Source organism: Tympanuchus pallidicinctus, unplaced genomic scaffold (genome assembly GCF_026119805.1).
Source record: "Tympanuchus pallidicinctus isolate F22 unplaced genomic scaffold, pur_lepc_1.0 scaffold19, whole genome shotgun sequence".
In the NCBI taxonomy this organism is placed as follows: Eukaryota; Metazoa; Chordata; class Aves; order Galliformes; family Phasianidae; genus Tympanuchus; species Tympanuchus pallidicinctus.
Genome location: NW_026294710.1, coordinates 14,170,571 through 14,194,237, shown reverse-complemented (window position 1 = coordinate 14,194,237; position 23,667 = coordinate 14,170,571). Strand labels below are relative to the sequence as shown.

The following is a 23,667-nucleotide window of genomic DNA, read 5'->3' as shown; positions in this document are numbered from 1 at the left end:
GTCAGTGCTGTTGGACCTGTGTCAAGTAGCCATTAACACAGGCAGTAAATATTCAGAAAGAAACTCTTCATTTGACAATGCAGTCTTCTAGATGACTTGTAAAGATAAAAACACTCTGTGTTTTTAAAAGAGCACTTTTAATTTTTGTCAGATGTGAAAGTACCTGTAAGTTTAATGTGTGCTTTACAAATAGAGCAGCAAGCTAGGACCAGTTACTAGATTTGCATTTTATGAGTTGGCTGTGGTATAATGGCTTCAAACACAACATTCAGGCACCATCATTAACACTGGGAAATTTTTATGCTCCAGTATCACGAGTGGGAGCTGTGTAGTGCTGAGTGCACTTCATTGGTGTGAACGATGGGCAGTTAACTGGTTTTGGATTCCCTACCTGTAGGAAGCAGTGTTCTCTTAGCTTCTCTCAGCTTCTCTCCTTCCTTTCCATAGTAATTTATCTGCTGCACTGAGCAGAGCTTTCTGTACTCCCGCTTCCCTGCCCTGCATACAAAACAAACAAAAAGAAAAAAGTACTAACTTGGAATGTTGTGCTGCTTTATTAAGAAGATCTGGCAGATACGTATGAAGCTAAGTGGTAAATGGCACGTGTTCCTGCTTTCCTCACCTCTGTCTGTTAAATCAGTCTGTTTAATGCTTCAAAACCTGCAGGTTTCTGAAGACTTCTAATGTGTGAAATGGGAAGTCACCTGGTAGCAAAACCTTTTCACCATTTTCTTTTTCTGTTTTTCTTCTAATGACTCACCTTATAAACGAGATAAAATGCACTTGGTTTTGACATTTATTGGAAAACTGGAGTTAAGGCAAAAGTTTATTTTCTCTGCTTTTGCAAGCTAATAAAATGTATGTTGGTAGAGCTGTTTGGTATCTGACTTGCAGTGTTGCTCACTGATGCCTCCCTCAACTCTCTCCTGCAAACACATGCACAAACACCCAGGGAGGAATGGAGGAATGTAGCATCTTAAATACACTGTTACTTCTGGTTTTGCAGGCTGCCTCCATGTTGATCTCTTGATGTTGGTAAGAATGAGTAGTAGGTAGAGGATGATAATTTTAAACTTCTTTCTGTGGAGGTGCTGGTTGAAAAAAAAAAAAAAGTCTTATTTGACTATTTTTGCATTGATAATAGTTTTTCTTAACATGAAACTCAGAGATTAACAAATCATTATCTGACTTAATTTAGGTTTTATTTTCCCCTAACTGAGGTTGGTTTCTATAGCTCAGGGTTGGGAACCTCTATATCCTAAAAGGCTATATATGACTCACAGCTGTTTCATACAGCCTATCATATTATTTCTTCACATTAAGAACAGTACTGACACAGTTGTTAACATATGGCCACAGCCTGCCAAATATGTTTAAGAGCCTTGACCCTTAGCTAGAAAAAGATTTCCCTGAAGTTGTTACAAATTGTTGTCACAACCTGTTTTCACTTGAAAAACCACTAAGAGTTGGTGAGCCTTGCGTGTGCTGTGCTTCTCCACTGTCACAGGATGGAGGGAGAGGAATTGCTGCTCCAGAATTTAGACTTGAAGGGATGCAGCCTGTTAGGTTTGAGCTCTGAAATCACTGATTTGGCATTCTGTAAAACTGCAAGTTCAAGATCATATTTATATCACACAGTTCTGTTTGCTTTGGGCTTTGAGTTGTGCATGGAGGTAATGGTGGGGGAGATATAACATTGCAGGAAAAGAAAAAACAAGGGTCTTGTAAAAATACCAGGTTGTTACAGATACAGGAAGTGGTGAACATGCATTCCTTTCCATTTGGTTCAGCCTCTCTCCTGTGGGACTGAGGTCTGTCTCATCTTCTGTAGAAGAAATGTTTCCCCTTCCCTGTCACTCAGGCTGCTGTGGTGTCATGGCTCCTGCCCTTTCACAGGATATCATTCTCCTTAGTTCAATCCTCCAGAGAAGGTAGCTGACAGTTCAGGCTGGAAAATTACCTTAGGACCCTTTTGGAGGCAGCAAGCTCGTGAAGAGACGAGGTCATCAGAGCCAGGTTGTCTTCTTGGTATGGAACCAGCCTTCCTATGATGGGACGTGGCACAGAGGATGCAGTGAGGAGATGGTATGTCTTGGGTTTATCTGTGGCAAATGAATCATAGAGATTTTCCATTGCTCTTACAGGTTTAGGTGTTTATTGTTACCATCAGTGTAACATCAGAGTTGAAATACCTCACACGGCTTTTAAAATACATGTCTTCATGTTGCTCGTGTCCAAATGAGCAGTAATTTGCCATTAGATTCAAGTTTAGAATTTTTTCCCCTTTTCTTTGATTTGAAGCTGTTAAATCATTTATTCTTTGTATAGAGGGGGAAGTAACTGGTGAGGTGATATAACATCAGGGAAAATTCTGCAGAGATGGAGCTCAGAGATGATGCTTTAAACTGCATGGAAGGCCTTTTGGCTGCAGTGCGAAGTAGGATTTTTTAGAAGCACTGTATTTGCAAAAGCCAACAGGGAAAGCCATGGAACCTGATTCTATTCCTCATCTATTGTATAAGCTTGGAGATTTTACCTTGTTTCCTTCAGTTCTTCTGTCACCAGTAACTGTTTTAATTGCTCTTGTTAAAGCACTTCAGTGTAAATCTTGAATTGATATCATTGCAGATTTTAAGCTTAATTACAATCCCTTTTCCTCCTCACTCAAGCCTTCCCAAAACAAGAATAACAGGACTGTTTTTTTTTTTTTCCTCAAATTGTATGATTGACTGTGTTGCAACTGCTGAAGGTAGGATTTACCTACTCCAAATATCCAGTGATCAGCTTTAGATTAAGAAAATGATCGGATATGTAGCATCTCCAATTTTACTGGGGATGTGGTCTGGCACAAGGCATTTCCTTACTCATTTCATGTAGCAAGCAAGGGTTCCTGAAAATCCTGTGCAGGCTGCTTTATGTTAGTGTTGTCTGATCTTATCTTCAGCCAGCTGGAGATCAGTGCATCATAGACTGATGCCTTACCTGTAGGCTACTGAGGAGGAAAAATACAGTTTATATCACCAGACAGCACTCTGTCAGACTGAGTGTTGTGCTCTGCCATGCAAACAGATGATGCCAAGTACATCAGTGTTTCTGAACTCCACATCCTCAGACCACAGGGTCTGCTGCAGTAGTGGACAGTCAAGAGGCTCAGCAAGTATTGACTTTGGTGCGGCCAGAAACATTTTGGCTAATGTTCTGCTGCTGCAGAAAATAAAAAGTGAATTTGAGCAAGTGTTAGGCTGTGGTTTATCATCAATGCATTAATCCCTGATGTGGGGCTGAGGAAGTAGCTCATAAAAACTGAAAGTCCTTGGAATTTTTGTGCTGTGCTGTTGCATTGGCCTTGCTGCAGCTGTACCATGGCAGGCACCTACATTCTGTTACTAGAAACAGAGTGAGCACACTCCTGAAGGATGGATACTGAGCACTGCTGTGCTTTGGTGTAGGGTGTTAAAAACCATGCAGTGTGAATAGAAATTACCCTTTTTAAAGCTATATAGAGAAAATGTATACATACAGAAGAGGTGAGACAAGGATTCTCTCTATCTGATTAGTCCTACTGCTGTCTGGATTTCCTTGCTGTTGTCTTCCCTCACACAAATTTGGACGGAGACACTTCATCTTCTTCTTTCTGTGATATTAGCAATGCATGTCTGTGCAAACAACAAATTTTCTGACCACTTTCTGCTTTTGTAAAGCCATTCCTGCTGTTTGAATCCAGAGCCATACTTGTCCTTCCTGAAATACACACCTATAAGGAATTTATTTTAATTAGAGAGCTACAGGAAGCAGAATTCCCATCCTGTGGGAGTCTTCTTGTATTCCATTTTTGTATTTTGAATTGGAGAGCTTGGACTAGCCACCCCAGGACTGGCAGGCAGCCGGGCAGGAAGTTGGACAGACTTGTTGCCTTTCAAAGAGCATTTTGATGGAATCAGCACATTTCCATGTGATGCATGCTTTGCAGTGTAAAGGTTGTTGTGTTGGGATGTTATGTTGTGCAGTTGTTTTAACTAGTGATTTCTGGAAATCGTTGGCTCTTTTTTGTTGTTGTCAGAGACAGGCTTCCACAGAAATACGAGCTCCCTTCTCACAAGAAAATCCAGGTGGAAGGATGTTCTCCTTCAACCGGTATGAAACATCTCTCGATGCATATCAGTATTCACATAGGAGGCATAAGGTCTGCTAGCTCACCTCTCTGTGTCTCTCTTGAGTGTTTCTTATTTTCTTGTAAGTTTATGCTGGTGAAATCCAGCCCTGCAGGACACAGTTCCACCATCTTTTGGTGGGGTCAGGTGCTGAGTTAAGAGTGGTCAATGGGAGCCTAGCTCAGGGGAGGCCTGTTTGGTCTGAAGAGCAGTGTGGAAGTGTGCTCGTCCACACAGCTCGTGCTCTGTCATGACATGACTGCTCTCTCATCTCACAAAGTCCTGCAAATAGAGCTTGGCAGCACGGTGCGCGTATTTGAAGCAGTTTGTGTTGTCTCTTTAAAGCATGTGAATAAATTGCACTTGACTTTCCAGGTTGTCAGCCTCCTGCTCAAAGCAAGGCTGTGCATGAAGCTAAATGAAGCTGCTCAATCTTTTACTAATTGAAAATCCCCAAGAACTGAGAGTTGATAGCCTTTCTGGCCTCTTTTCCAGAGTTTGCTCATTTTCACACTGAACAATTTTTTCCTTGTATCTAGTCAGAATTCACCTTACTGCAGCTTGTGACTGTGGCTGTTTGCCATTTGGCTTCTGAAAAGTTTTGTGTCCTCACTAACCCCCTCTAGGTAAGAAGGGTGCTGATAAAGAGTTTTTGGCTGATAACAAGTGTTCTGTGTGTTTGCAAGCAGTATCCAGGAGATGTGTTTTAAGGACTCTTCCTCTCTTTGGGCGTGGAAGTGGTAAGAAGCATCAGAATCAGATCCTCAAGATACAGCTATGTAACTAAATGATGTTGGCATTTACTGGACTGTTGTAACATCTGAAATTCCTCAAATCCACTGACATGACTGACCCAGGTGTCTAGCACTTAAGACAGATCTAACTCATCTTGAATGTATTTTTAGTTTTTTTTAAATAAATGAATTCCCCTCCTTAGGAGATTCTTTGCATTTTGAAGTTGTGAGCTTACATTGAATCATCACTTCGGCAGTTCAATGTAAATAATTTCAAGTAGTGTCATAACTCAGTTGCTGAAGTCGTTGCTGCTTTCAGAGGAAACACGAGTGCAGCTTTGATTCTTGGGAGAAGCTAACGTAGCAGCTTTTGAGTATTCCTGAGGATGGATTTGTTGTTTATGCAGGCATTACAAATTGTATAATGTCAAACGAACTGGTCTTAAATGTATCTCGCTACTAAGGAAATACATCTGAAAATGCAGACAATTTTGTGTTTTATTGTTGTTGGCTGTTGGAACTTCGGTATTTGCACAGTCACTGTGTGAAAGCTGTATGCGTAAATACCATCAGAGGGGAACACAAAAACAACCAAGAACACCAGTAAAAAGAACAAAGAGGGGAACTTTGCCATCCTGTAATCAGTTTGTACAGATTTGGGCCTTCTTTTGTACATATAGAGTAACTTCACTAGAGCCTATCCAGAGTCACAATAGTTAAGTCGTTCCATAGAAATCAAAGGAGGTATAATCTTGTGAACTTGCTTAGTAGGGAAAGCCTAGCCTTTGAATCCAGGAGCTGAACTGGCTAAGCAAACATCTAATATTGACTTGATTCCTTAGTCTGATTGCCTGCCTTTAGATTTGGAGAGTAAAACATGTCTAGCAAAATGAAATATACATTTTAATTACTTTTTTAAAACAGTCTTCCAAAAAAAACCAAAAAGTGTGTATGGCTGGTACTCCTCTCCCAGCAAAAGGTAACTATTTAAACTCTCTCTGTGCATACTGTTTTCTCCCAGCTTCTTTTCCAGTACTCAAGACGCATAGGGAACTGGAAGACTGATAATGTGGCTGTTAAATAAATGTGCATTGAGATTCAGGAGGTTGCAGCCTACAGGAGTTAACTGCAAGCTGGTTTTTTCCATACTCAAGAGGCATGAGTCAGATTTTGCAAAGTGAGTCAAACCTATCCTTAGATTCATTTGAAGACACGGTAATGGATGTAGGGTTTGAAACTGAATTATATGTAGAAATGGATTATTACACTGAGCTTGTAGTGTTCTCTTGGTGTGGCAGTGGGATCTGGGTGGACATCCATGATTGGGAACGTGAAAGGATCAGCAGTTCAGTCCCTGGAAATGGTGAGTAGACCATCTGCAGCCTAGAGGGTGTGGAAAGGTTTTTCTTTTTGTGCCCTTGCTGGGGTTTGCTTGTTCTTAATGATACCAATGAACTGTGGTTGGTCTTCAGCATGACAGCAGTATGTGAGGGTGCTCCCTGGGCTTTGAAGTGACCGTGAGGAAAAACCTATTAAACGCATCCTTGGAGATGCCTGTTGAGGTTCTAAACATGCTCTCAAGAAGGCAGTATCCTACTAACGCCTTCTTTTAAGTAAATCAGTTTATTTTGTGTTTGTTCTCTCTATCTTCAGCAGGGTGGGTAGTGTTCCTGGCAATCCAATAAAGCTGTCCACTTAGGTCAAATGTGCTGGAGCTGCAGCCCTTTGGCAGGATGTGACTCCTGCATGTTTGGCTGGCTGTGTCATGCACAAACACTCCCTTTCCTCTGGAGGAATTACATGACAATTGAACTTGGAGGCGCAGTCAACTTCCAAGGCTCTGTTTCTTTTCTGTTCCCATGTTTCACCCTCCCTTTGAGAAATCTCTCATTTTGATTGTGAATCTTGACCAGGAAATGAATTTGATGGCTCCATTCTTACACGTCAGACTTTGACTGGCCACGGTCAACATCCTAATATTGTGCTCTGAATTGTGAGTAATACCTCCTGTCTGGCTTACATCTTGAATGAAATGGAAGACAGGCGTGAGTTTAGTTTTCCTATTCTTGTGTGTAATCAATCTAGAAAGAATGCTTTAGATTTGCTTTGCTTCCGCATTTTTTTGGGGAGGACCCTCAACAAATATATGATGGAATTCAAATGTAGCAGTTCAAAGAACATCTTTGCTGTTCCTTATTTGTGGTACGCAGATGAGCTGGCGGCACCAGATACATGGTTCCCTGATGCCCACAACCCCTTGTTGGGCTCTGGCTGCTTTTAATTCTGTCTGTAACTCAAGCAGTTCTTCAAAGTGAAATCTCAGAATGCTGTGTTGTTAGCACTGTACAGTTTCTAAGTTGTTTGGGTGTCTGTTACCTTTTGTGGAGGTTTATGTTTTGTAAGTGTAGGAAGACTAGGATTCAGTGCTTTTTTCTTTCCTAGTTTAACTAGGAAAAGTTAAAATTTTATGCTAAAATTTTATGACACAGACATTCAGAATGAGCTGCAAATACTAGTTTATTTGTGCAGAATTAGATGGTAGGTTACTCTGCTTGTTTGTCACGTGTCCTACCAGGATCTTGGGAGATGTCCCCAACCCCAGCTCAGTGTGTCTGCAGCAAAGTGCTGCTGGCTGCAAGTGGGAGCGCACAGCATTGAACAGACATCAGTCCTGTCTGCAGCCCTGGTGTTCAGCAGCACAGCATCTCTGTATCCAGCCAGTGTATCTTCACAACTGCTGCTCTGAGTTCAGTCCTTGAGGTTTTACTCTGTGCTCTTTTTACTCTTTTTCTCATTCCTCACTTGAATGCCATCTGTTTTAGTATAGGACTGCGTTACCACTATGCAGCCACCCTCAAGGCATTTTGTATATAGGGATGCTATAGAAATCCTATAGAGCACATAGGAATGCTACTCATGGCCCATGGTTGGGATGCCAGAGTACTCCGAAGACAAGTTTATAAATGAGCACTAAGTTCTTTTTGCTCAGGATTTCTTAAACAGAGACACTTACTGGACAGCACGATAAACCCATCAACTGTATTATCCACTACATGCATTCCCTCTCAGCTCTTTAGAGGAAATTCTTGTTAGACTGCTGAGTTAGACAGAATTCTGTAATAATTGCTTTGTTTTAACATTTTATTAGTTATTAAATCCCAGCATAATAGCTGGATCTGTCACTTACAGCTTGCAAAGTAAGTCTACTGAAATACTTGATAATATACATAAATCTGTGCGATGAAATTTACTCTGTTGATTCATGGTTTGTTACTACCTAGTGTAAAAGAGAGATGATATTTCTGACCCCAGCCTGGTAAAGTGAATTTTCATTATGTTTTCCCCATCTGTGCATGTAATGTATGTGTTTTAGCAAGTGTTTGTCAAAAGGGTATTGAGTCCTTCAGTGCTTAAGAGGTCATCTTATTAAAAGCGAGCCTCTACCACAAGGCCTTTTTACTCCTTTTTTCCATTTCTGTGTCAGATGATTCAGGTTTTCCTCAGTGCTTTTAACCTTGTGCCATCTGAGCAGCTTGCTGGAGGGGCAGCAATGCTTCTGACAAAAACCCCACCTTCAGTAGGGTGGTTCTATTTCCCTGTCTTGTTTTCTTCTGTAATTTTTATTCTCAATTTCTTACCCCTTTGTTCCTTTACATTTTTCCCCAGCACTCAGCTAGTATCCTAATGAGTGTTTCTCTTCAGTTTTCTTACACCTCTCACACTTTCCTCTCTTAGTATAGAATTCCATACATGAGGTAGGGAAGAAAAACAAACCAGCACAGGCCTATGGCTCATGCCATCCATCAACTGTTTATGGAAATGTAGATGTGATAGAACAAAAACCAGAGTATTTTAATGCTGCATATTCTCACTTGAACAAAAAATTCTTGAGCTTGCTGGATGTTCCCTGGTTGTATTTTATTCCTTAAATAATAGCGTGTACATGTCCATAACCACATTCTGTGAAGTAGGAGAGCATTCCCAGTGCACTTTTGGATTGTCCTGCCTTTCAGGTACTTAGGTAGATTTTAAAGGAGTTAGGAGTACGTTAGGAATATGAAAGCATACAGGAGCTGCAGGTAGCTGGCTTGTTTGGGGGCAAAGTGATCGGAGATGGGGCGGCAGAACTGTATAAAGCTATTCTGCCTTGATCCTGTGGTGCTTGGCCAGTGGAGAAATTCTGTGTTGAGGAGATCTTTGCTGGAGCAGTTGTTGCATTTGAAAAGTGTGAACTAATTCTGATGTTAAAACTTGTTTTGAATTGAAGGTAGTGGACTTTCATGAAAGTTAGTTGGTGTAAATGAAAGCTGAGTTTGGCCCTTTATGTTCTAAGATAGCCACGTGGTATGTTTCCATAAATCATGCGCTTGAAAGGTTTTCTTGCTTCCTGCTTTTACCAGTCAGATCATATAAAATGCAGATGAACCGAGCTTCTGGTTTATAAGCCTCAGCAGAATACCCCCTCTAAGTCCCCTTCTGTCACAGCAGCCCTCTTCCCCTATTTGAGAAGGAGATAGCAGGAGTGACTAACTGAGGCTAATACAGTGGAGTTTTTTGGTCTCCTCCCTTTCTTAATTTGACCTGTACTTTGCTTTCGTTATAAAGTGAACGTAGAAATTACCCAGTGGGAGTGGTGAAACTGCAGCAGAGAAACAAAAACTATTTGGATTCTTCTGAAAGCTATTCATTCGCTTGCTCTTCTTTTTATTAACGGCTCGAAGCATGCAGTTTGTCTTGTTCTGACTACGTATCCCTCAGCAAGAACAGAGGTAATTCTTTGAGTCTCTTTCTTTCTTGTAGTGCTTCACTTTTATCAGACAAGCTTTTTATATTTTTATCATTTTGTTGTTGCAACTACTTTAAGTGTGTTCACACAGCTGTAGAGCTGACTGATAGGCATATTTCTGTCAATCCCAGTAAGTTCCAGTAACTTTTTAGTATGTAGAAAAATGGGGCTTTAGTTTCAGATGCAGGCTATGCAAGTGAGAATCACAGCTTTCTCTGCAGAGGGTTGCAGAGCTGTTCCAGCAGGCATCAGCAAATCTGCAGCCAGAATTTAGTATAGCAAGTTTTTGTTTTAATCATCGACCTGTACCTAAATGAACATCTCTCTGTGCTGTTGATATTGCCAGCACTTTTTGTGCTGGGAATGTACGTTCCTGTAAACTGATGAGCAAGTTCTTGTTGCTGTTTCTCTGAAGTAACGAGGTATTTTTAGTAAGCTATTTTGGAAGTGTAGGACTTCCCGATACTTTTATTGTTAATCCGGTGCAAACTGAAAATGCAGGATTGGCAGCATTTAATGCAGAGAGGATTTCTCTGGTGACACACCAAGTGTGCTCCTGGCCCTTCTCTGTGAGGGCAGGTTGCTGGGGCTCGGAGCCGTGCGGCGTGTGAGTGCCCAACAGATCATTTTCCTTGGCTGGCGTCTGAAGTGGGAGCATGAAGAATGTCTCCTAAACACTGCAGGGTAACTTGATGCTTCTTAACGCCTTTGCAAGGTTTTTGCATGAGGGGAGGAAGGAAGGACAAACGGAAATCCTTTAGATTTTGCTAAGGTTACTTCAGATAGTCATTTCTGGAACTGTTCCAGAAAGCCTCTGTTTGGTGCATTTCTCCATTTTTTTTCAGTCGTTTCTTGCAAGGTGTTTATCCCAGCATCAGGCTGCCAGCCCTGCAGCCGTCCTGGGTGCTGCTGGATGGGTGTTGGTGCAGTGTGTGTGAGTGCACCATGTATCTGCAGGGGGAAGCCACGGCCCTTACGGGCCAACTTCCAAGGGACACCGGGAAACACACTCTGGTTGTATGTCCTGGCTTAAAAAGTGTTATTAGAAGTTTATTAACGTTTGTAAATGTGGCTTCTAATATTTCTGTTAGCTTTTATGGCAGAAACATAAGTCAGCTTGCTTCTGAAAACGCAGATTTTTCTCGAGTGCTGAGAGCTGTGATGTTCGCTCGTCAGTACTTCCACAAAGAGCAGACAACTGCGTTGAACAGGGAAATTTATATCAAAACCCGTAAGGTGAAATTGCAGTTCTCTGCTTGTGATCTTGAGCACAGCCCTGCGTTCTTCCGCACAGTGGGTTTCCCATCTGGAAAATGAAGATTAGTCATACCTACTCCTCTCGGCTTTATTCGCACTCCATGAATGAAACCTAATTCATTTATTACCTGTGTTGTATGAAAACAGTCTGTGAGACTTGAATTGCTGCAGCGAGGAGTTCTTCTGAGTGATGGCAAAGGTTTGGTAAGCAGTGCATGATTAATTAGAGCTAAAGGCAAACTGTCCTCATTTGCTTCCATTGAGTTGCATGCAGGTTGGAGCCTAAAACGATGCTGGTTGAAGAGCAAGAAGGCAAGATAGGGTAAGATAGTTAGAGTAAAATAGGTATTATGTGTATTTAATTAAAACCGTGTGATCATGCATTGCCCTGTTTTCTTAAGTTCTGCAGTTACACTAACAGACAAGATCTAGCTAACTGAGCAGCCAGCTGTCCAGTGTCTGTAGGACTTTGACACTTTGAGTGTGTAACCCAAGATGAATTTGCCATCATTGAACTCCTGCTCAGTAATGAACTTCATATATATGTATACGTCTGTGTGTGTATATACATACATATATATATATATGATCTCTTAATGAGTATTTCTCTGGAATTAACAAATAACTTCTTAGGTTTAAGCTTCTTCGGTTGAAAGTTGTAAATGCATTAATGTGTATTTTCTGCATGTGACTAAGCTAAGGAGTGATTCATTGTACTATGGGTTTGTATGGTCACATTGTCTCTCCTTTATTTTATTGTTTAATAGGTGATAAGTTGGTGAATTATTTTTTAAATGTATATTCACCATCGATTTCCATGTGAGGAGGGGTGAGCTTGACCTTCCTGCCTGGCAAAAAGTGGACATGAGTAGAGCAGATGGAGATTCCTGCTCCAGTCTTCCTCCATTTCTTGCTAGGTCATGCCTGGTGCGTATCAAATTGTCTCAGTTCTGCTGTCAGCAAAAATAGGTTAGTGTTTGGAATTATTCACAGGATGCAGAATTGTTCAGCAATTCTAAACCCATATGAAAACATGAGACGGAAACTTCTGTGAAAATGTGTGCCAGTGCTTTAGACCAGCTTTTATATCTGAGCTAAAACTTTGCCATAAGGAATTGCATGTACACACAAATAAAGAGCCTACCTCTCTTTTGTCCTTTCTTTCAACTCTCTAACCACAGCAGAGCATTACCAAAAGGCTGAATGTAGGAATTTGTGTTTGGAGAGCATTTTTAATCATGTGACTTCATGTTTGTTATATTCTTCTGTATTTTCAGGTTCTGAAATGCTTTGATAAATTCCTCCATTCCATTTGAATCAAAGCCATTTTGAAAAAGAAAACTATTTTGAATTCTTTAATGAAACTTCTGAAATTTTCCTCCAACTTTAATAAAACTGCTACAGCCTTTTTTCCTAAACTGTAGAACACAGTGAATGAGAATAAATAGAAGCTGGCATGTTTCTTCATGTGCAGTTTTATTGGTGTGCATGTTTGTTCATTTGTCTGTTAACTTGTAGAATTCCATGATCTTACAAAGTGGTTTGTGGTTTGGTTTGAATTGGTGAGACTTTCCTATTTTTCACATTTTAACCATTACTGACATTTTAATGCAACAGAAACAATAGAGCAGAAGAGCCACAGCTTTTTTGCACATAGCCATTAGATGTTCTGGTGTTTCATGCCATGGCTTTTAGAAGATTGTTTTTAGAGTTTCCTGATGGATTTGGGGGCATATTTTTTAATGGAATATTTCGGAGGCATTTTGATTTGTTTGCACACCCAGCTGCCAAAGGCCTTCCAGCAAATTGGGTGACAGACACACCCCAAATTGTCTATCTTCATTCACATCTAATTTGTAGCATTGGCTGAAACATACGCTGATTTTTATTTATTTCTTCCTTCTTTATTATACATAGGTGGTTTTCAGGAGTTCCCCCTTTGCCTCCAATCGCACATTGTGTCATCTCCTCTCTTTATGTTAAACATGAGGAGGGTTTGGCTGGTCTCCTGTGCGTGGAATTGAGCCTGCAGCACGCTGAGCTGGGTTTGATCGGAGCTGTGTGACCGCTGGAACATACAGTGGCACACAGATGGCTGTGTTTTCTTGTAAAAAGGAGCACTGCGTGCTGTACGCGTTGTAACAACAATACCACTGAAGCAAGAGGTCACATTGATCTGTGCTGGAGTTCACCGGTGCTACGATTTGCACTGAGGTCAGTAATGAACTGAAACAACCTTTCCAGCATTTGCTTTTCCTAGTGCCGGTGCCAGCAGAGGAGCTGGGAACGGCCTCCTGGAGTTTTCAGGGAAACTCATTGTTCACGTAAACCCTGGGAAGGAATTTCCCTTCCTTCTTGGCCTGCTAGGTATGCACTGAACCATACAGTTTGCTTTAGCTGCATACCATCTGCGTTTTATTTTTTGTTTTGTTTACTGACTTTCCACCCGTGTCGGTCGCCTTTTAGCATGGCTGTATTCTTGTGTATTCTACCTTTGTCAGCAGCCTTAGTTTTGCCTTGCTTTATTCTCTGAGCAGCCTGATGTGTTGTTGGATGTTTGGAACAGGGCTTCTCATGGGAGAAACTTGAAATGGGTAGAAATTCTACCTGCATATAGTGCCTGTAGGAGGATGGGCACCGGTTGCTTTAGGATTGCCAGTGTTTGACATGCATGCAATTAGATACTGATGGCTGAAACCTGTGGTCCTTGAGGCATGCTGGTTGAGTGAGGAGGAAAAAGCAGCTTCTTCCTTCTGCACTGGCTATAGCTCTGCTCAGCATCTGCTTTTATTTTCCCTCCACTTCTTTCCCCACGCTTTTTCGAAGTTGCTGGAAGAATTATTTCTTTGAGTTAGTTTCAGCCTCAGTCACTGTTTCATGATCTGAAGCTGGTACTCCAAGAATGTCCTTGTCCTGATGCACCAGGAGTAGTGCTGTTGGAGCCGAAGGGGGCTGGTGTCTGTAAGCAGAGCATTTGGATCGTGACTGTGCTGGGGCCAAATACCAGAGCACTGATAGTTGCTCTGGAATAAGCCCTGATGTTGGAAGCCATGCAGAGCAAAGACACGTCAGCTGCTCCACACAAACTCTCAAGGCTCACATGCTGTTAGAGGAACATGACCGTGTTGCTCCGGGTCCCAGGCTGGATCTGTGCGTCCTTGCAGTGCTGTGGCCAAGCTAATAAAACCACCTAGAGATGCCAGGAGTTGGCTTTGCAAAGAGTAGTATTGTTATTGATAGTTTTTCATTAACTAGGTTACCCCAGCTTCCTGTTATCTGGCATATTTGAGAGTTGACTGTGTTGTATTATGTTGGAGTTCCTAACTTCTGCTTCATGTTCCAGAAGTTTGGCTGGCTTTTCTTCTGAGATAGCTCAAAGCTCTGTTTTCAGAATCACTTGTGATCCAGACATCGCCAGATTGTCTTATTCGACATATAATTATAAATATAATTGTAAACATCACCATGTTCCTTCACCAAAAGTAGGTGAGAATGAAAAATCCATTGTTCACTGCAGAGAATTCCATTTTTCTGTACAGAATTTGCATCCAGCAGTAGAGTGACGATAGGCTGGGGTGACCACATTTAGTGAAACTGCCTCCGACCAAGAGTTCTTGCTGTTAGGTAAATCAAAACATGTTATTCAGAGGGTGACTCATGGAAAACTAAGTAAAAAATTTTATAATCTGATCCTCTGGAAATGCTAAATGGCACATCACAATAAAATTGTCAGTCTCCTTACATAAATTGTTTATGTGCTGCTAATCCTCTTACAATGAAAAGAGCACTCAGTGGGTCTTTGGGGCAGGAAATAAGCAGAACCTTTCAGTTGTGTGTGCTGACTTCTGTGATTGGGCTGAATATGAATGTTCTGCTTGATGTTTGATCTAAAGATCTTGCCTGAAGCCAGGTGGAAGTTCCTACTGCAGGTTACATCCCAAGTCTTCTTGGTGTATTTCAACACTATTTATAATATAAAGTGTGTGTAATATATATATATATATATATATACATATATATACATACATATATGTATATGTATGTATATAAAGTGTATATAAAGTGTGTGTATATATATATATATATATACATATATATATATAGTGTATTTCAACACTATTTGCAATGGAAGGGAATTGCATGACATGTATTCTGCTGACATTCCTCCTAGAGTGGAATCCTGTCCTTTCTTGCAGTGTGCTTTACCTCTGTTATGATCCTAATTGATCATCTTTTCTTCCCTACACTCAACTTTGGAGTCCTGAATCTTCCTCTTGAATACTTGCATGCTGGGACCATGTTACCATTATGTGCTGTGGACAGCATTTGACACCAGAGGATTGGTAAAGAGTCTCGAGTGAGATGGCCAACCTGCTGGGAATCAAGTGGCTGGGCAGAGGAGGAGAAAGACATAACCATAGAGCTTAGACCTTCCTCCTTTCATGTGGACTAAGTGTTAAAGAGGTCTAGTTTTCAAAGCACTGGCAGCTTTGTAAGACATACAGCAGATTCATTGAGTTAACTTGCTAAAAATGACTGCAGTGCATGTTTAACTGTGTGGGCTGAAGAGTCTAAATTGAAGTTGGGTAAAAACAGATTTTGGGTTAACCGAAGTCTGCGCTGTATCTCTGAGGAGTACAGTGAGAGTGGTGTGGCTGCAAGGAAGTCTAGTCAAATTTTCCCTCGTACTTTAACACTCAAATGTGGATAGTAAATAAAGAAGACACTGGTCTTCTTGGGTTGCCTTTCCTTGATTGGACATGCGTTTTCTCCATATCCTTACTCCTTTTCAAAGAGGAAGTCAAGGGGAAATAAAAGATATCATTGACTGTGCCAGAGTGAATTTGCCTATCTACGAGCAAGCACAAATGGTATTGTGAAGTGGAATGAGTGGGGCTCAGGGAATTTCCAGATCCCAAGGTGAAAAGAACTTCAGACAAATTTGAAGCGTTGCCACTGTAGATGAAAGTTGCGAGGTCCTTTTCTGCTGCCACCCAACAGTTTACTTTCTGGCAGCAGAGATGTTTATTTTTTATTTTTTTTCTTGAGACTCCGAAACATGAATAAACCTGCATGTATTTAATAAAATGTGATTGTTTTCACTTTGGGATCATAGGATTTAGGTCAGAAGGGACCTTATGAGGTCTGTAGTTCAACCTCTTGCTGAGTAGACTTGACTGTCACTGGTCCATTTCTATAAACAAATTTTTGTAAGTAATTATGATTATTTAGTGGAAAAAGCCTCTGGCTGATGAAAGGCTTATTGACTTCATTAATGCAATGAAAAGTTTTCAGTCAAGCTGCTTGTTAAAAGTAGTAACTACTTTCTCAGGAGCAAGTGTGATTGTGGCAGAGGATAAAGGCGAAGAGCAGGCACCAACAGTGAACTTGTACTTCAATCAATCATCCTTGTATGGATTTTCACCACTTGCCAAATGTGCCTTAGACTAAATTGTAAGTTATTTCATTACCACGCTGCGTTTCTGAGACGTGTCACAGCTCAGGAGGCAGCTCACTGAGGCTCGAGGGAGCCTGGTCGTGTAAGACTGCTGTGGTTTGAATGACCGCTTGAAGCATGACATGCGTTCTGCCTGTTTGCTTTCAACATGTGTGGGTATGATTAATGAACCTGGTTGGAAAATTTTATACTTCCACGTATTTTTTTAATTGCTATTTTTTTCCATTTGAAAAAATGAAGGAAAGTACCTAGGCTAGGCTGTATGCTTTCCTGTGGCTGGTGGTTGTAGGACAGGCTTGCTTTCTGTCACTGCCCTCTTCAGGACAGACCACAGCTCATCTTTCACATCTGTGTTACATCATTCTCTTCGTAACTTCTCTAGTTGCTTAGGCCGTGTCTTCCTTTGCAGTCCCCTTAACAAGGTTTCAGTCCACAGTGTTGCTGAGAGGCATGGTCCTGTCTTCATCCTTACCCCCAGCTTGGACCCTCCTTGAGGACAGGATTCATGAAACCTAGGGTGAGGTAGCAGAACATACCAGGTTGCCCTTCTTACAGTTTTGGATTCTGCTGTACGGGAATAGTATTGCTAGAAACACTAGAGATCTCCTGATAGAATTGCACTAGGTAAAGTGTTTTAGGTATGTCGGTAGTTCACATGACATCAAAATGTGGTCCTCTGGGATGTTAGTTTGTGGGAATGTTTATTTTTGAAATTCCTTTAAGAACTGAAAGAACAACAATAAAATGAAAACTTGATAATTATGTTCTGATTTCCTGCATCTCTGTTTAGACGTAATGGACCGACTTCAGGAAGCGTGGATACTCCCAAGTATGGCCAAGTCTCATTTGGGCTCCCTTATTCCACGGAAGGTGATCTTGCAAGGTCCCTTCCATCTTGGTTTGTTCTGTAATGTTTGCTCAGTGTACTTCATACTTGAAAGGGAAATAAGGTGATGCAAATTACGAACTTGAGTGAGAAGTGGGAGTGCATTTCTCATGTAGCTAACGAACTTCAGCAGGATGGGAGAGAAGAGTTCCTGGGTATCAGCTGAGGCCTTTGGAGGAATTTGTGATTGCATTTACTGAAGGAAGTAAATCTGTGACACACTGTGGAAGTATCCAGCAGATTTGGATGAAGAAGAATGCAGATAATCCCTCTGAAAAGCGGGAAGTTGGGTTGTTAAAATCAGCCCTTGCTTGCTGCAAGTTCTCAGCACGGCTTGGCACTGCCACTTGGCCACGCAGCATCTTGGCACAAAACCTGACCTTGACCAGGAAACGGTTTTCTCTGCAGCTCAATGTCAAGGAGAGGCAGCTTCGCTTCCCTTTGAAGGCACACCTGGAGAATATGGTTTTAAAATAGATTTTGCTTGAGCAAGTTTGTAAAAATCTGTCTGGGGGACAGCAAATGTTCCTCAGCTTTGCCATGAACAGCCTTTTCCTTTTGAAGTTGTTGTAGCTTTGTTATATGATGTTTACGTTACTGGGACAAATATCTCCAACACAAAGATTTACAAGGCAGCTTCTGTGTTAGAGAAAACGCAGGGGAGAGGAAAACAAAGTTTTATACAAAAATCTGAACCAGATTTACAAGATAAAAATATTTTTCCTGCATGATTTAACCCTTTGTAATATAGTGCATTTTTCAGTTTTAATGAAGTTCTTGTTCCTTTTGGTAGAGGCTCAGTGTGTGAAGTAATTTCTCTTCTCCTTATGTCAACCTACCATTGCAGTGGAAAGAAAGGATGTCAGAAACTCTGGATTAGTATGACTTAGCTATGGGGTGAAATAGAAGTGAGGGGTGTAGCTCAGAGAGTGTAAAGTTTGATCTCACACTGACTGCAGTGGTAGCTGGTAAAAAATGGATTTCATTATAATGCACTCTGTGTTGGTTTCTGATGGACTTGTAGTAGATAAAAGTGTCTGAGGGATGAACTTGAGGGGTACCTGTCCTTTGGTTGGAGATGGTCATGTTCTAAGCGTGCAGGTATAATGGGGTAGCTGCAGAAATAGAGTGATAGCATTGTGTCATTACTAGCAAGGCATTTCAAATACAAAGTGGACAGCCTTGCAGGTTTTCACTTCTTCCCTGTGCCAATGGCTGTTGCCATTGTGCAGAGGTTGAATTGGGACACGTTTTGTAGGAAGCAGTTTCAGTCGGGTTAGCATTGCTGAGGGAGCCAGATAGAAAGCCAGTGCTCTAGTGATGTGCAGCCTGATGCTACCTTTGACATTCATTTCATTATTTCAGTACACTGCTTATTTTCTGGGAGCATTAGTCCTTTTTTTTTTTTTTTTTTTTTTTTGCCAAAGGAAATGCAGAGGCTTTAAGTGGGACTGAGAAGAATAGCAAAGCACAGAGAGATAGGGACTGGAAAGATGGGTTTAGCTGAACACTGTGTTGCTCTTAAAAGCATGAAAGTGCTTTCAGATACAGTGGGTGCTGATGAGTCTACCGAAGTACATGAGGATGCTCAAAGTCAAGTTCAGCTACTCGAAGCAGTTCTGACTCTCTGAAAAGGATATTTGCTGCAGATGAACTAAGTGAAAACTTCATTTCATCCTGCTTTTGTGCAGAAGGAAAGGAGGCAGGACTGCAGCATGGGATATGTTAAGTGAGAGCTGCAGGTAGGTAGATAAACAGGGACAGGAACTGTAATTACCGACTGGTGTTTGGAAAGCACCCCAGTTCTCTGCAGGTCTCCTCGTGAAGCCGCATGATGCCAACCTACTGCAGAGGAGCCACGGTCTGGTGCCAGCGATTCATATCCATTTTGTGGAGTAGTGGAGATCTATAGTGATTAACTGTTAAGTGTTGTTATAATGATTCAGAGCTTCTGGCTCCTCTTTCCATACACGGATCATCAGACTGTCTTTCGTTGCCATCTTAAAATTATTGTCTGAATGACCTGAATGTCTTCGAAGTAGCTTGAATTTTTGTTCTGGCGTAGGCTTTACAAACAAAATCTTTCATCTGATACACTTAAAATTAATTTTGCTTTTTTTAATAGGATTCTCTTTACCCAAATTTACATGATTGAGCTTGCAGTCTGTTGGAGATGTTCTCTTTCGTGATAAATTTGCCTGACATCTCGTAGCATGTGTTGAGCAACGCATAGGTAGCTGCTTGCATGTCATGTGCTTCCCCAGGCAGATAAACAGTGAGGGGTTTTGTGGCTGTTGCTCAAGCAATACTTCAGAAAAGTTGCATCCTGCCCAGCTGTCACTTCTGTTGTTGTACTTTGCACTTGGTGACATCACTGGTGGCAGCTAAATGAAGTGTATTAATTATTAGATACTCTTTGACCAAGGATGTTGACTTTTCCCAGCAGCCAATCCTGCGCAGCCAATCTAAGAGAAGAAAAACTGTATGTGCCATAATATGGTTACAAGTATGGGTGTGAATGGAGTTAGTCTGTTTATGTAGATGGGAGATAATAATTAAAGAGAACTGGAAGTGACGTGAATCACTTACACATTTTCAAAGTCTCTCCTGCTGATGCAGAATCGGCTCTGAAGTTAAAAGTCCTCAGTTGAAAGTGATGCCGTAAGGTCAGTATTGGCATGGGGAACAGTGCTGTTACACAGGATTGCCTCTGCAAGGTGAGGATCCAGATGCATTATAAACAGTAAGGGATCAGGAGGTGTGAAGTGTTCTCAGCAGAGGTTCAGGCAGATTTCAGCGGGGCATAGTCCATGCCAGTGCACAAACGCTGCCCTCAGGATGCACTCCTGGCACTCACATGTTAAGTGTTCTCATTAATTCTGCAGAAATTATCCCTCCTGGTTCCTTCAGAAGGCTATTTGTGTGCACGTGGTTGTCAGCTGGGGAGGAAGGAGGTAGGCTTTGCTGTGAAGTTAAGGAGGCTCTTGCTGCTAACCTTTCAAATGCAGAGAGCAAGGCTGCGTGGCAGGGGAGTTTCCAGAGAAGTTATTTGAAGTGAGGCAGCACTGCAGGGACAAGGGCAGTGTCATGAGCTTAAACTCTGTGCTGTAATAGTCACATCCTCCTTAATGTCCTTGGGGTCCTTCCTCCCCACAGTCAGCTTTTCTGTACAGAAGGAACTCGGCACTCGATGCTGTGCTGTAGAGAAACCTCTTCAGCAGTGCCCATTTCGTCTTGCTCCTAAGACCTCCTTCCATGACCATCTCCTCTCCAGAAATTGAAGTTTGTGGTAGCACACACGGTCTGGATGGCATTTGAGGTAAGCAGGAAATGTTGTCCAGAGCTGGTAGTGCACTATGAACATCATGTCCTTAGCCACGAGGTTATTCTTCCTTCCTTATAAGCAAACATCCTTTTATTAAAGTAGGAGAACATTGCATGATGAAATCTACTTTCTGCTCTTTATCTGGCTGTGTTTACTTTCCAATTAATCCCAGTAAGAGTGAAAATAGATCAATCGCTTCCTTTGCGTGTCGGCCTGAATTCTTCATCAGTTCTCATACCCAAGGCAACTGCTGCAGAGCTTCATTTGCAAATTTGAGCAGGGTAGTTGTTAAATGAAAACTGTAAGAAACCACACTTGTATTTTTCCACTTAGAGGAGATGGAGAAAAAACTGCGCAGTAAGTCATTATCAAAAAGCTCTCATTTTTCAAGGTACCTCTTACGGTAGCTTAAAACAGAACTTGAAAATTGATTCCTTTGTTACTCATGTGGCAGGTCTGTGAAGTTCCCAGCTTCCTTTAATAAGGGAGAGCACCCTAAGGTAGCTGTGTGGAGTAGGGCAGATGAATCATGTTCTGGAAGTGTTTCTTTTCACTGGCCTTTAGGGAGGTCCCTGTGGCTAACCCGGACACAAAGTGAGATTAATACCAGTTTTCAAGTCTGCTTCTCTCTTCCTCTTGGAACACAGCATATTGGGCTGTTTCACTGGCTTAGACAAAATGTGAAACAGATTTTCAAGGATTGCAATCTTAATTTATAAATACCTGCCATTTTATCTACTGCCAAGTTTTTTGCGGTGAGGTTGGTAATTATGCTGAGAAATGAGCCCACCCATCAAAGCACTTGCTGTTCTCATTTCAAAGCCGTCAAAACATGGTGGGTGCATACTGGGAAGAGATTTGGTGCTGTTCAGTGGAAACCTGCATTTTGGGACAGCCGTTGCTTTCAGTGGCTTTGAAAATGGAGCTCAAATTGCTGTAGTCTCGCAAAACTGTTGGCTTACAAACATTACTGTGTCCTTATAGGAATGGGAGCTGCACCCATAATGCAGGCCCAGGGGGAATGGTGAGGTCAAGCTGCAGCTATTGCATCGTGATGTTTGACATAGTTTTGTGGATTGCTTGTATGTCTAAAACAGGCCTTGCCGGGCTGTTACTGCAGGAGATTACTGGTGCATGCGGCTGTGTTGGCAGAGTCTGCAAACATGAAAGCAGAAGTGCTTGTGGGGAAAAGTTTGCCTAGGATGCATGAATATGTAAATACACAAATAGTACCAAACTGATGGATGAGGGAAGAGCAGAACTCCTAGATGGAAGGAAGGGATGGCTGGTGCTCCATCAGCTGTCCTGTGCTGCCTCATGGGCACGTGGTGGCTTTATCTAATACTGATGGTAATGAGGGCAGTTTGGTGCACATCAGCTGTGTAATCTGGGGCATCCTTCCAGAGCTAAATCCTACATAGAGAAGGAAAACAAAGTGGATTTTTAATTTTGCCACCGCACTAAGGGTGAGCTGTTGTTTATTGGATGGGATGAGGCGATGCTGCTTCCTCCATCTGGACAAGAAGTATTCTTTGCTGTTACCCTTGGGGTTTATCAGCAAATTTTCTTTCCTGCTCAAATTTAAATTGACTTTTTTTTTTTTTCCCCTTGCCATTATTGCCAGTTCCAAGGACTGAGTGAAGTGTTGAAGTGATAATAGTGAATTTTTAATCCTCTTTTTATTGAAATTGCATGGGGCATGTGGGGTGCAATGCCATGACAAGTACGGTCTCTGTGTGCCCACAACCGTTACAATGGTGCTGAACTAACTTGTTCTTTTTCGAGGGAATGTTGGTTGTGGCAGATACATGCTTGTGCTAAAGTGGGCCGAGTGAAATTAAACTGGCAGCAAGAACAAGCAAGAAGCCTAAAGGAACTGATGCTGCCAAATGCTGGCATCCATGTCAAGGCTGGTACCAGGGCACAGCTGGGCACACACCAAAGCATATCCAGCACAGGAGATGACTTGCCCATGAAGCTGACTCAGCGGGTCGTGGGCTGCTGTGTGTTTGCTTATCTGATATGGAGCGCTTAGGTCCACGCCATGGGATGCAGAGTGCTTGGTTTTCTGGAGAAGCTGGGTCTTGCAGAGGGAAAGTGTAACTCTGTGGCATGGGTAAATCTTCTTCTGTTAAGATTGTGCTCTGTAAGCTCTCTGTCCCATCAGTTTATGCTTTTGGTGATGTGTTGGAGAGGTTGTGAACTCTTTTTGTGTCCTTTTGAGTGCTTAGGGATCTCTCAGTTTGCTCCGTCTTCCTGAGATAGTAGGAATACTTGCATTTCACTAATATTGGCTACTTGGATTTTCAGGCAGGAGAACTACTTGTTATTTTGGAAGTCTTAAAGTATGCACGTGTCATAATAAATACATTCTTGTGATAGACAGCACGTTGTGTATGTTGACTCCTCCTAATTGCAGCTCTGCACGGAGTCCCAGCTCACAGTGTGAGCCCTGCAGGGCAGGAGAACAGCAGAGAACCAAGGCACCGTGTCTTAGAAGGTTGAACTCTGACCCTCCTTTCCCATCTTCCCTCTCCAAACCCACAAGTGCATTCTCCCAAGACATGAAGTGGTTTCTTAAGACTGTTCCAGGGATCAGAGGTCGCGGTGTTGGAGCTCAGGGCTCCTGCAGTCCTGCTCTCAGCTTACTGGTGTGCATTGCCCTCTCGTGCACCTTTTTACATGTAGTTACCCACCTATCTTGCTGCTTCAACTGCTGTCGTATCATTTTACCTGTACTTTTCCATCCAGAGCAAGAATAGCAGGATAAGCATGGTGATGCAGAGTGAAGTCTACTGTCATTTTACGGATGCCAGGAGCCTCAAACGTGCCATCTAGTGGTATAAACACAGCACTTCAAATAATGGGCACTCCACAAATTTGCCCCTCTTGTATTCTTTACTTCTGAAAAATTCATTTCTTCTGGACAGAGATGAACACTTATAGCCCTTGCAACCCATCAGTATTTGGAGTGTGTGGAACTGAGCTCTTTGAGGACTTCTTAATCAGAAGGAGCAAGGAATTTTGTAGTCTTATTATATAAAAAGTACTTGTACACTCAGGAAGTCTG

At 41.9% G+C, this 23,667-nt stretch overlaps 1 long non-coding RNA gene across 10 annotated transcripts in view; it reads left to right on the top strand.

Moving 5' to 3' along the window:
• Positions 1 to 23,667, top strand: part of LOC128079471 (uncharacterized) — a 122,068-nt gene that overhangs the window by 64,111 nt on the left and 34,290 nt on the right. Inside the window, exon 1 of one of the 10 annotated variants that reach the window (XR_008206168.1) lies at positions 7,369 to 9,654. The exons of 8 other annotated variants lie outside the window; for them this stretch is intronic. This is a non-coding gene — a long non-coding RNA (uncharacterized LOC128079471). Of the gene's footprint in view, positions 1 to 7,368; positions 9,655 to 23,667 lie in introns of those variants that run through there. One more of the 10 variants, XR_008206167.1, reaches the window with a different exon arrangement.